Genomic DNA, 6,085 nt, shown 5'->3' with positions numbered 1-6,085 from the left:
AACCCTGGGCAGCACGTTGGCCCAGTGGTTAGTGCTGTCGCCTCACAGCAAGAAGGTCCTGGGTTTGAATCCCGGGGTAGTCCAACCTTGGGGGTCATCCCAGGTTGTCCTCTGTGTGGAGTCTGCATGTTCTCCCCGTGTCTGTGGGTTTCATCCGGGTGCTCCAGTTTCCTCCCACCATCAAAAAGACATGCATCTTAGGGTTTATACTGCTGTCTGTGCGGGAAAAGAACTGGAGTTGGTACCCGGGCACTGCAGCTGCCCACTGCTCCTAGCTACACAGATCACAGCTAGGATGGGTTAATTTGCAGTAACTGAATTTCCTCAAGGGGATTAATAAAGGAAACTTAATTCTTTTTACGGTGTGGGAGCTGCTTGTAGAGTCAGTGACCTTGCCGGTGGTTTATCTGGGGATCATATGGAGCCCTCGAGAAAGTCCAAACGTTATTTCATACACGATTTTTACCTCCGGTACAATTCCTTGCTGATATTTTATCTATCCATCCATTAGTCGAACCGCTTATCCTGCTCTCAGGGTCGCGGGGATGTTGGAGCCTATCCCAGCAGTCATGTGCGGCAGGCGGGGAGACACCCTGGACAGGCCGCCAGTCCATCATACAGGGCCGACACGTACACACATTCACACCTAGGGACAATTTAGTACTGCCGATTCACCTGACCTACATGTATTTGGACTGTGGGAGGAAACCGGAGCACCCAGAGGAAACCCATGCAGACACGGGGAGAACATGCAAACTCCACACAGAGGATGACCCGGGACGACCCCCAAAGTTGGACTACCCCGGGGGTGGAACCCAGGACCTTCTTGCTGTGAGGCGACCGCAGTAACCACTGCGCCACCGTGCCGCCGCTGATATTTTATTTGCAAGAAAATTCAGATTCAAGACTTTGATAGAATAAAAGGAGGCTACCTTGTGTGATGTGTGATAATGAACAAAATGAAAAGAGAAGTGGTTGTTTCATATTTTATTGGAAGCAGACACACGGTGGGACTGCAGTCCCCGTAACCTTGACCCCCAATAAGAACCAGAATAAAAAACAAAAAAATTAGAAACATCTTCTGTATAAAAAAATTCTCTCATGCGAGTACTTCGTACCACTAGACATCATCAGTAATACATATTTATATATTCACAAACCTCTGAAAAATAGAAAACAAGAATCAAATATCAAAATAAATCAAAGACAGACAACAATTGGCAAATAACATCGAAAAGTATGCGTGCTGGCACAAGAAAATTATTTTTTTATTTTCATTTTTTTTGTTCTTTTTTGTTCCTATCATGCACCATTTCAGGATGTACAGGACTGGCATCATTGCATTTGACTGTCTCAGAGGACTGGTCAGACAGACAGAACATGCGTGTCTGCCTGCTTGTGTCTGTGTGCTTTTCATTGTGCTTCTACATTCCTGTCTTTCACGTCTGCGTGCATGCGTCCGTCCCCACATGTCAGCCAGCCTGACAGCGGATGAGACTCTAAACAGCCCAACACAGACGCGCTGAAAGCTCTGAAAGATAAAGAAACGTGACGGCGACTCATTGTCAGCAGCAACAAACCAGCATTTTTTTGTGCCATTTTCAACACTGTGGCAGTTGTATACCTGTATGTGGCATGACTTTGTGTCCACCGTGGGTGAAGCTGTGCAGACGTGGCCCAAGACGCGGCCTGTGCACGCCAAGGAGGTACATACAACTTTGTAAGTCGAATTGTTGTTGCAATAATTAGTTGCATTTTGTCTGCTTATCCCCCCCCCCCCTTTTCTCCCCAATTGTATCCGGCCAGTTACCCCATTCTTCCAAGCCATCCCGGTCACTCCTGCACCCCCTCTGCCAATCTGGGGAGGGCTGCAGACTACTACATGCCTCCTCCGATACATGTGGAGTCGCCAGCCGCTTCTTTTCACCTGACAGTGAGTTTCGCCAGGGGGACGTAGCGCGTGAGAAGATCACGCTATTCCCCCCAGTTCCCCCATCCCCCAAACAGGCGCCCCGACCTACCAGAGAAGGCGCTAGTGCAACGACCAGGACACATACCCACATCCGGCTTCCCACTTGCAGACACAACCAATTTTGTCTGTAGGGACACCCGACCAAGCCGGAGGTAACACGGGGATTCGAACCCTGTGTTGGTAGGCAACAGAATAGACCGCTATTCTGATGGTGAATACCACCGGTGTGAAATTCAGAAGCTGGCAATTTATATTCAGCGACAGTTTTGCAACACATTGATCGGGGGGAAAATCATTGGTACGACTCCTTTGTGTGCACATGGCCTAAGTGAATGAAGAACCAGCCTATCTTTATGCCAGAGCTACATCGGTGGGTGGCCACTGACACACTACCAACCCACCTGGCGAAATTCAAGCCAACTAAAGAGCCGCAAACTTCACTTCATTTAGTATGACAGGTGCTCGGTACACCAGGGCTATTTACAACAATCCAGTGACGACTAGCTGTTTCCCTCTTTGCTGCAAAGCCGCAACACAGCTTTTGGACACAACTTCACTTTCTAATCAGGTATACTGTAGCTCTGATATTTGGCCCATTTCAATCGAGACATTTAAGACATATCAGACGACATGTGCTGATAATAATGCAAATAAACCACAATGTAAACATTTTAAGACTGCCTCAGAAATGGACTGACCGACAGAAATCTTACAGATTGGATGCTTCGAGTTAAACCATGTCCATTAGATGGAATAATACAAATTACTAAATTTGTACATTTGGTTACTACCATAGCAAGTGCTTTTTTTGGGATGTCAAGACTTTTATGATTTGCGGTGGCTAAAAAAGGAGAAGCCACAGACAAATAGAGAAGAATGAAACGGTACAATAACTAGCAACCACAACTCGGATCGAGAATGAATGCACCATTTCGGAGGACCCTGGTCTTTGCAATCCCCCAACAAGCAAACAAATCCACCAGAGTTCAGTCAGTCCACCTTTAGGACAACAGGGCGGCCATTAGAGATGGAGGTTTGATGGAGAGACAGGCCATTTCTTAGCAAAGTAACCAGTCAATCAACTAATTACAAATAAAAGAAATGCAAGCTTTAAATAATAATTTTGACGGTCAGATAAATATAAGCGTTCTTTGTCAGTCTGTTTTGGGGCCACGTGATAGATGTCAGGGATCAGACCGTACTCTCCGGTTGTTCCATCAAGCTTGAGAGCCTGTCTCAACAGCCGTTTAAGTCCCCAGTCACCGTGGATTTATTGTGGATTATTGCACCTTCCTCTCAACAAAAACCCCGTCGTAGGAACACATTGCAGTCAGTACAATGCAGAGTGGGTACAGTAAAATACACTGTGCTCGTAAATCTCGTCATATGCATCTCGTTTTACCCCACACTGCATATATTTGGGCTATACCGTAGTCCTTATATCATGTACAGTGCCAGGCTTGGTGCACTCTGGAGCCCTTCGAGGAAATGTTTTGCTTTCTCTAATCAAGCATACGACACCCGACAGCTAAACCAATAGGGAGCATCAGCAACAGGTCATTAGTGAGTTGTGTTCCCCTTTGACACGAGGGAAAGAAAGACCACGGAAGAGGTGAGAGGTTTGCAACCACGAATTACATCTTTACTCAGATTTAAGTTAGTGTGGCGACACGAGAACTTGTTTTACCCCCTCTCTGTACTGGCAGCTGTTGATTCATTTGGCTAGTTATGCTGAAGGAAAGGAGGTGTCTGCTTTTTTCTTTAAAAAGGCAAACTATTACTTGATAGTCGCTCATTCTCACACACGCGCACACGCGCGCACACGCGCGCACACACACACACACACACACACACACACACACACACACACACACACAGGTATATACACAAATAAAACCAGTGGGCCTGGCAAACCATGGTATCTTTACACCAAGACAAACAGGATGATGGGGGGGAAAAAAACCCTCATAAAACATTATCTCATCCTCCTATGTGTCACACGGACGCTAAAACCAAACAAACAAATGAGCGCCCCTCTCTTAAGTAGTGAGCTTTGTGATGGCTTTCTGTGATTACATTGGCAGGTAACAGGCAACACTGGTGGCAACATGAGGTCAACACTAGAACAACCTATGAACACACACATAGAGGTACGACTTCCACATAGGCGCAAGTACATACACACATCACACATACCTACATACATGCATGCTGCATGCATGCATGCATACATGCATACATACATACATACATACATACATACGCACTTACTCACTCACATTCCCCTGTGCTTATTCGCATATGTACCCAGCTGAATTACAGTGCGTGAAGGCTTGTCTTCATTAGGTTAATCTCATCTATACAGTCGCTATGTAGGACACAGACATAAATGTAGGACACAGACATAAATGGGTCAACAAGACAAAAGGCATTAGGGTGCTAGGCAGTGTGCTCTGTTACTGGGTAGATAGACATAAAGACAGACAATCTTTCCAGTGCAATATCTCCACCTATAGTCCTCTGTTAAAATCTCATGTGTGTCTTAAAACATCTTATAATTATAATATACTTCTATAACACCATGTTACATATACTGTAACATACATATAATTTACATATATTTATACATATTACATATGTATAGATGGATATATGTCTATGTATATAATTCAAATATAAATATCAATTGAAGTAAACTGGAAAAACACAAAATACATGTTGAAAAGTAAACCTTAGTCTGAAAACTATCAGCAGTATATAGTGCCTGTGGTGTGTGTAACCCCCTCCTCATTGGAATGTACTGGGCTAGCTAGCCAGTGGGTTAGTTAGACAGTTGGTCCTCTTGTGCTTAGGGCTGGTCTTGGCATAATTAAATGATTATCTGCTGGCACTTCTGGTCCCCTCTCTAGATGGATATTAACCAGCAAAGGGGCAAGATAAACTGGAATGTGGGGGAGGAAGTAAAAGTCTAGGGAAAATCCTCGACATTAGAGACTATAAATATTTTCACCCCATGACCACTTACACTGAATGTATATGCATATGCATATGCATGCGCGCGCGTGCGTGCGTGCGTGCGTGTGTGTGTTAAGCTCAATATGTGGAAAGGCATGACTTGACTATGGCATCTGTGGAGAGAAGTCCAGAGGAAAGAATGTAGATATTTGCTACGTGAATTAAGCTCTATGTAGATTTTTTTTTATACATTTGCCATGGTCATTGATTGGTTGACAAATAGATTCACGCTTCTATATGATGACTAAGTATACCTATAACAATAGAGACATTGGTGGTTTAAAAAGACAGCAAGTGATTTTTTTGTATGTCACATTGTCCCACTGGATGAATGGATGTATTTACAGTATCGAATGTGAGGTGGGGTTAATTAATTTCCTTAATTTGTCAGTAAATGTTTCAAGACTTGAACTGTTTTTTGCTACTTGCACTTGTATTTTAACATAACTAAATGTGTAAAAAAAAAACTTGCAAAAATAAACCTAAATCCATAACCTGAGTTGACAAACGTTTAGCACATATATCGTGCATACGACATAACATATATCAGTATCTGTCAATACGTAAAAAAATGCGTGTAGTTGCACTTACAACTCAATTCTACATGTAAATCACTGTATTTGAATTACATGCGCTGTAACACTCCTTCTCTACTTACAGACTTCTGACAAAGATTCCTGTAATAATCAGGATGAAGGATTTTACAGACTTTCTGACTATTCAATTGGGTAACGACTTGATCTGTACAGGTGCAAGGTTGCCAGTTCTGGTATTTGCCGAGAATACACCAAGAATTTGGTTTGTGTTTTTGGAAAGTCTTGAAAATGGGCTGAAAAGTGACCACCATTGCTGGTTTTGGCCGTTCCTGAGATACTCCACATGCATGTTCCTATTTACACATACCCGATAATTTCTCAACAACAAAATGAATTGTACCAGGTTAGTTTGGTAGAATGGACATTATAAACTCTAATATGCAGTAAAAGTTATAACAAAATATTTTAAAAAGTCAATTTCATCTCATCTCATCTTGTCTTATCTTTCACAATGTTAATAGTCAAGTACAAGTAGAAAAATATAAGTCTTGAAACATTTGTG

Source organism: Lampris incognitus, chromosome 3 (assembly GCF_029633865.1).
Source record: "Lampris incognitus isolate fLamInc1 chromosome 3, fLamInc1.hap2, whole genome shotgun sequence".
In the NCBI taxonomy this organism is placed as follows: Eukaryota; Metazoa; Chordata; class Actinopteri; order Lampriformes; family Lampridae; genus Lampris; species Lampris incognitus.
Note: the sequence above shows the minus strand (reverse complement) of the source record.